This window comes from Mastigoproctus giganteus, chromosome 10 (genome assembly GCF_048544385.1).
Source record: "Mastigoproctus giganteus isolate SK-2022 chromosome 10, ASM4854438v1, whole genome shotgun sequence".
NCBI classification, from domain to species: Eukaryota; Metazoa; Arthropoda; class Arachnida; order Uropygi; family Thelyphonidae; genus Mastigoproctus; species Mastigoproctus giganteus.
Genome location: NC_143584.1, coordinates 13,172,092 through 13,180,727, shown reverse-complemented (window position 1 = coordinate 13,180,727; position 8,636 = coordinate 13,172,092).

Below are 8,636 nucleotides of genomic sequence, written 5' to 3'. Positions count from 1 at the left end.
GTAAAGTCGAGACCACAGAAAAAGAAGTCTCGCTAGCTGTGGCCAGGCAGCGCCATCTAGCTAAAGAATATCTCAACACTTGCCACTGCGTATTTCGACTTAATCAAAGAGAGGTCAACGAACCTGACGCTTTGTTCGCAATATGGTCACAAAAACTTGATTAACCGAGGTTAGCGCTGTCTTCCGCTAACCACAGTTATTATTATTATTATTATTATTATTATTATTATTATTATTATTAGTTATATGGTGCAAGGAAGCCTGAGGCTTAGGCTGCACCAGCCAAAAAAAAAAAAAAAAAAATTCCCGAGTTACCCTAAGAGAGAGAGTCAAAAGTAGTAGGGAATCACCAAGAAAGAGAAGAATGATGATATCCAGCTCAGGACCCTGGGTGTGCCAAGCCCATACTCACCAGATATGAGCCCCTGAGGCTGATTAGTGCATTAGCATTACCATTACTTAGAGGCATATGATGCAAGAAGGCAAGCTTATACAGCATCAGCCAAAAAAAAAAAAAAACCTTCCCATTTCACCCATCCATTAACTCCAAATTTTTGTCTAGTTCTGCCTTGAATTTATTTAAGTTGTTGAGCTCGACTACAAGAGATGGATGTTTTTACCAACTATTAACCGACCGCTGGATAAAAGCAAATTTCCTCACATCTATTCTACAATTGTCTTTTTTCAATTTGAATTTATGTCCCTCATGGGAGTAATCTGAGCAAGAGGAAGAATCCCATCAGCACTGAGTTTCCTCAAACCATTCAAGGCCTTATATACCTTAATTAGATCATCTCGCATTTGCTCTTTATTTGGCTTTGGGATTATTACCAAATCGATAAACCATATGAATGCTGTGTGTGTTTACTGAAATCATATTTATGGCAAAGGTTTATTAATGTTTCGTTTTATAGCATGCGAACCTGTTTATTACACTAGCAGGTACCTAAGTAATGAAAATATGTTAGTGTCTCATGGACAATTGTTCAACAGTTTTAAAACATCCATGGGAAAACCCTTAATACCTTTTAAGAAGCGATATTATGGGTTCTTTATCTAACATTTCCTATTTACAACACATGTCCATAAGACACTGGGCGGAAAAGACCTGAGTTCGAATCCCGTCGATTACGGGAGGAATTTTTATGGGTCTTTTTCACAACATGACTGAGTTAGTTAGTCTCAGGAATGGGAAGGATGTTTTTTTCTCCCAGAAACTACGGTTTTTCTTCCTGTAAACAGAAAATTGAACACATCCCACGAAATTTATAGACAATATGCACGGAGCAACATGGTCTTTGTTGTCAATGCTTTTAAAACCCAACAACAACAACATGTCTGTGAGAAACTAAAACGTCATCAAAACTTAAACTACTATTGCAAGAACCGAGCCGTTCGCCGGAACAACACTAATCACATCAAGTGATTAGTGTTGCTCCGGCGCCGTGAAAGAAGAAATAGTAGCATTAGTAACAGTGACAAATGATGCAAGAAAGCAAGTTTATATATAGCATCAGTCACATAAAAAAAAAAAAAAAAAAACACCACACACTTCTCCAATCCATACCCTTCAAAAATTCGTCTAGTTCTTCCTTGAAATAATTGAGACCATCCACTTCCACAACAACAGATGGACGCCTCTTCTGACACTCAACCAGCAGATTGCTGAAGGCAAACTTCCACAAATTTATCTTGCAGGCATCCTTCATCAACTTAAATTTATACTCTCTCAAGTGTGCAGTCTCAACAAGAGGAAGAATGCCATTCACGTTCTGCTTACTAATCCATTAAAGTCATTAAACAGTAATCAGATTATCCCGCGGGTGCCTACTCTCCAGCAGCTGCAATTTGCAGACCCGAAGCATTTCTAGCAAAGAGCACACTTTTGTTCCCTTCACCAATCTGGTTGCCCTTCCCTGGATCCGTTCCAGTAGTTCAACTTCCTTCCTAAAATGAGGCTTTCAGTCCTGTATACAATACTGTAAATGCGGCCTAAGTACAGCGCTGTACAAAGAGACAATACTCTCCTTGTCCTTGCTAGCAAAGTTTCTGTATAAAACTGGCAAAACCCTGTGAGATGTTTCTGTAGCATGTCTACACTCTCAGAGAATTTCATATCTGACTGCACAATTACCCCCAAGCGTTTTACCTTATCCACTACCCTGAGTATAGTACCACACAATTACTAGATTACTCTAGGATTACTGTTACACATATGCAATACCTTGCATTCGTTAATGTTAAACTTCAACTGCCATATCTCAACCCATTGACCGAATTTAACCAGGTCTCATTGCAGTAGCTCATCCTGATTACAGCTGTTAACTATCCTGCCAACCTTTGTATCATCTGCAAACTGTGACTAATGAACCTTGGGAACTCCATCGATAATATTAGTCTCGAAGAGCAGTGCCCATTGATAACCACTTTTGTCCTTTTGTCCACTTTTGTCCCTTTTGACTTAACAAAAGGGACAAATCCGCGGTGAGACCCGTACTAGTGACACAGTCTAGTAATAACCACACACTTGACGACCAGACTTGAAAGCTCCGAACTCGTAGTGACAAGTATACATCGGGCTTGACACATTACGTAAAGTCCCAAGTGTGAGAGCCTTGCCAGACTCTGAAAAAAAAAAAAAAAAAGACAAGATGGGACAGGACCTTCGTCCCAGATATGACACTCCAAAGCACAGCTCAGCTGCTGCCATTAAGCTTTCTTTGTCACGCTCCCTTGCATGGTTCATTTTCTCCACCACGCAGGCAGGGGGGAGGTTACACTTGGTTGCCTTCCCCCTCGCCATCCCTCTTTTCCCTCAGGTTGGGCATGGGCCTGCTCCACTGATTTGGGGGTTATCTTCTCTATAGACCCCTTATCTCTGTCTTTTCCCCCCAGCCTTCAGTCTCCCTCCCCTTCTCTAACATATAACCAGCGTCTGAACCATCTCTAAATTGCCTGAGCCCTACACCCAAAAACTTAATAACAACATCAGTTGCATAGTCAGTAATCCTTTTGGCTGACCCCTATCTGTAGCGTTTTTTTTTTTTTTTTTTTTTAAGGTCCTAGCCATTGAAATCTCAGGAAATTAGGCGGCAGGACCTGCCAGAGTAAATAACTATAATACTGGTGTACCTGATCTGCCTCCACGAGGCAGAGTGTGGACAACGTTGGAACCGATTAGGGGCCCAGCCGCTAAATGACCAGAGGAACAACGGTACACGACACTACACATATACAAAACCCATACACTTTTAAACCTCTGGCATTGACAGTGTTCTGTTCCACAACCACAATGTATACTACGCGGATATGGGGGAAGCCACTGGTGCCGTTTGACACTGAACACACTCTACACTCTACACACTCTGATAACCACTCTCTGTTTATTTCCACTTAACCATCCCTTTATCCATTGCCCTTAATGCCACATTGCTCCACTTTATACAGCAGTCTTTTCTGTGCAACACTCTCAAAAGCCATCCTGAAATCCAAGTTTTTGATAACAACATTCTTTTTTGCATCCACTTCTTTGGTCACTGCATCACAGTAACCTATCAGGTTGGTCATACAAGACCACCGCTTAACAAATCCATGCTGTGATTGCAGTATATTCGCATTCCTGTCCAGTTGGTCCTTGCATTACTTCTTTAACCAGTGATGCCATTCTCTGGAACAGATGTTAAGCTAACAGGTCTGAAAGCTTAACATCTGTTCCAGAGAAAATAATGATGGACTTTATTCAAAAATGGCAACATAGCACTGGCTGCCATGATACAGATGTATGACTGCCAAAGATGGAACAATGGGAAGAGGTGGTCCTCAGGAGGAGTTATGGCAACTCCTAATGTCGACACAGCCTTTGCACCGCCTGTCCATACTTAGAACAATGTTGTTGATAAGTTCTTGCGGTAACATCGTCCATTCCTCTATCAGCGCCATCTTCAGCTGGTGAACATTTTCTGATGGATGTGGAAGTGCCGCTAGGCGTCTCCTCAGAGCGTCCCATATGTGTTCAATGGGATTTAGATCGCTGGAATGGGCAGGCCAATCCATAGGAACAATGTCCTCACTTTCCAAAAACATATCAACAGCTGCAGCGCGATGGGTGTGGCGTTATAATCCATAAACACGAACTCGTGGCCAATGGCCCCTCGGAACAGATGCACATGGGGAAGGATTACCTCAGTGCAGTAGAGTTCACCGGTTACAGTGTACCGCCTTCCAGTATCTGGAGTTGTGTACGTCCATCCAAGATAACGCCTCCTCCAGACGAGAACACCTCAACCGCCATATCGATCCCTTTCAGTGATGTTTGCGGGGTGATACTGTGTGCCAACTTCTTGCCTGCCAGATTAGCTGACGTCCAGGATCGCTGCTGAGACTGAATATACTCTCATCAGTAAAGAGTACCTTACCCCATTGCGTGCTGTCCAATCCTTGTGTTCGAAGCACCACTGTAAACGATGTCTCTAATGGGCATGTGTTAAAGGGACACAGCGTACTGGCAGTCGCACAAACAGTCCACCTTTGTGGACTCGTCTGGCCACAGTAAGCCGCGATAACCTGCGTCCTGTGCTCTTGTGCAGCTGGTTTGCAATTGATCCCACTGTCTAGTGTCGGTCCTTCTTGGCCTGTAGGAGTATATAGCGGTCGTCATTCGGCGCTGTTTTTTGTGGACGACCACCACTGGTCCTTCGAACAAATGTACCTGTCCTTCTGAAGGCCGACCATGCTCGTGAGACGATGCTATGGGCGATACCGAACTCTCAGCCACACTTATCGCACTTCGACCTTCCTCGAGTTTCCCAATTATTCGAACACTGGTAAAGTCATCCAGATGTTGTCTACTGACCATTTCGTTGTCTGTAGCACTGTATGAAACCAATCGAACGTCTGTCACAATCGTGCTCACCATTCGGTAATTTCCACATAACTGCTGAACTGCTGCTTTTATCTGTTTATGTGAGCCCTCTCATCACGATTCAAATTTTTTTTGAATCGTGATGAGAGGGCTCTAATCCCGTTGTTACTGAACGGCCACAGTTATGCAAATCGCCACAGGCTGTTTCGTTTGATTTTGTGGGTGTAACCTTTAGAAATAGTGTTGGTCCTTAAGTTTTGCACACCAAAAAAAAACAAACAAAAAAAAAAAAACTATTATAGTCGATTTGTCTGTTTGCTGGACGAAAACCCCCAGTTTCTGGGGGAAAAACCTTACTATCTACGCAAGAGACCGACTAACTCGGCCATGGAGTGAAGAAAAAACCATTAAAGTTCCTCGCGTCATCAACGGGATTAGAACCCGAACCTTTTCCACCCGGTGTGAGAGGGATGGTGACGATACCACTGTGCTACCCACGCAGACGAGTTTTGCACACCAATGTATCTATTCGATTTGTTAGTAACTGAGTAGAGTCATCAACATTTAACCCATTGATAACCAGTGGCCCAATCTGATTCACGCCTTCCTTTTACTGTTCATATAAGCATAGGCGTCTTTGTTTCTTTTCTAAACATTCTTTGTCAGAGACTTCCCATAATCTGCCTAAGCTTGCCTACACACAGCAGTGGCAAAACATAATTTAACTTGGGTTAATTTGTGTGTAATCAGTTAAGTACTGTCATCATACACAGAACATTTAGAATTATCTTTATAGATATGAAGAAATTTCTGAATAGAAATATTTGAAATATATTTGTATTTTTTTAAATTAATTATTTAGAAAATTCAGATGTACTTAATACAGTTTCTTTTATTGTAGATTTACAAGTATTAAGTTAATATCTCAAGATTTGTTCTTGTAATTACTTTAGAAAAACCTGCATTAACTAGGTGAGACACAGTTTCGCAGCGTATTACAGTTATCGCGGATAACATAAAATTCAGTTTATTAAATCGATTGAGAGAAAGTCAAAATTTTGCAGTATATAGATGAATCAACAGACGTTTCAATTTTATCCACAACTATGGTACAAAAAGTTCACCTTATACCTAAGCACCTAGCAGAGCAGTTCACCCAGAGACAATCGCAAACCTTCTCAGTCAGGAATCACCTACCTGAAAGCTAATGACCAAGATACAAGAAATCCAGCGAAATACGGGCCGATCACCTGTCTCCTGACAATGTACAAGATTCTGACCAGAGTGCATAACCAAAAAGATATCAGACCACTTGGAAAGCAAAAACCTTTATTAATTACAGTTCTCCAAAAACGTACAGTTACAAACAAAGAGTAACATTTCCAGTTGTATCGAAGCGAAGCATCATTCCCCAATCTTCCTGGGGTTGCTCCAAAATGATTATCAGGCTTATGACAACAATCGCAAATATAAGCAGGGCAATGTTTTAAGCAGTCTCCATTCTGTCCTTAACTCTGGAGGGAAAAAAATGTTAACAGACTATTATAATCCCAAAGTAATTGGTAGTTTCAGTTCTATAGATGCTCCTCAAAAACATACTAAATTGCCTAGACATGCGAGTAATTTCCTAGCTAGCCAGTGAACCTACGCGAGACAACGACCTCAGGGGATTTAAGTGTTGTTGCGGACCCCAGTATTTCCTCCATTAGCCGATTTTGTACATCCTGTGAATAGGCTTTCGTCACATACGGTCATCTGTATGTAGTGGTCTGTTGTAGTGTTGTATGACCGGCGTCTGGCATATTAGCAGGTGGGAAGCAGCAAAACCTGGTCACCACGCGCCACCCCCACCCCGTGAAGGCGTGCCAAGATCCGCTACCACTTGCTAGGCAAACCTGGGGCAAAGTCCCAAGAGCAATAAGAAGGAGAGTGTTACAGAATGAGAAGAATGCGAAGAAATCCTGTGAATAGGCTTTCGCCATATCCGATCATCTGTATGTAGTATATTGTGTGTATGTAGCGTTCTGTTTTAGTGTTGTATGACCGGCGCCTGGCATATTAGCAGGTGGGAAGCAGCAACACCTGGTCACCACGCCCCACCTCCACCCCGTAAAGCCGTGCCAGGATCTGCTATCACTTGCTAGGAAAATCTAAGGCAAAGTCCCAAGAGAGCCCGTATAAGAGCAATAAGAAGGAGCGTGTTACAGAAGGAGAAGTTTGGGAACTGGGATTATGGGAGGAAAGGATAGAAAAGAGGGGGTCAGGCAGAGGGATCTGCCTTAGAAGTTAGAAAATACGTATAAGAAGTCGAAGCAAGAGTGAAGAAAAGCATCGACCTCAAATCAAATTATTTATTAGGGTCACTCGTAATTGATTACATTTACCCATGTGTTTTGCGTCTGTAAATTGCGTGTGTTCTCTGGTCGATTTTTCTGTTTTGCTGGACGAAAAACCCCAGTTTCGAGCCTTATTCAAATCTTTTAATATCAATTTCTACATAACATGATCAGTAAAGAAAGCTGCTATTGCCGAACGATTCATTAAAACGCTGAAAGAAAAGATTTTAAGTGAATTTCTTATTCCAAAAGTCAGAAATATATTCACGAACTCGACGATTTTGTAGATACGTATAGTCGAATCGTCCACCGTTGTTTTGGTACGGACCCTGGAAGCGTTACTGTTGCTAACGAAGAAGAAATATATACAAGACTATACTCGAGCCAAACCAAAGTGCAGAATTCTAAATTCAAAGTCGGAGATAGATTATTTTGAGTAGTGACCCTTACCCTTTCCACAAAGGTTACTGGGAGAACTGGACGAGAGAAGTGTTTACTGTTTCTCGAGTTTTGAAGCATGTGACAGGTCGCGATTGGGAAGAAATCGAAGGAACGTTTTATGAATCGCACTTACAGAAAATTAGCTTCGACAACGATCCTCCCCCGGATGTATACCCGATCAAAAAAGCACTTAAGAAAAGGGCAGTTACAGAACGCGTCAGTGTCTAGTTAAATGGTTAGGCTACCCCAATCTTTCAACAGTTGGGTAAGTGCCCAAGATCTTTTACCTTACGCTCCCCAGTAATGACAAAATGGATTTGTACCCCAGAAATTCACAATCACAATGGACAATGGCGTAGTCAGGGTAGGGCCAGCAGGTATATTGTACCCCCTGACGCCGAAGTCTGGTATTGTGGCGCCTTATTTTGTAAATTGCAATTGGTGCCTTTTTTTCTTCTTTTTTTTTTTTGTGAATGTACCTACTGACAAAAAATCCTGTCTACGCCACTGACAATGGAGCTGCCTAACGTTTCTCTTTCAGACAAATGAAAAGTCGCACTAGCCGAAGTATATTTCTCTAATTCTTGGGAATTCAACCCCAGGAGCTCACATCTGGTGAGTATGGGCTTGGCACATCCAGGGTCCTGAGCTGGATATCATCATTCTTCTCTTCCTTGATGATTCCCTTCTCTCTCTCTCTCTCTCTCTCTCTCTCTCTCTCTCTCTCTCTCTCTCTCTCTCTCTCTCTCTCTCTCTCTCTCTCTCTCTCTCTCTCTCTCTCAGGGTAATTCAGAATTTTTTTTTTTTTTGACTGGCGCAGCATAAGCCTCAGGCTTCCCTGCAACCATATAGCTAATACTACTACTACTACTAATAATAATAATAGACTTTGATTAATATTGTTATTATTATTAGTAGTAGTAGTATTAGCTATATGGTGCAAGGAAGCTTGAGGCTTATGCTGCACCAGCCAAAAAAAAAAAAAAATTCTAAATTAC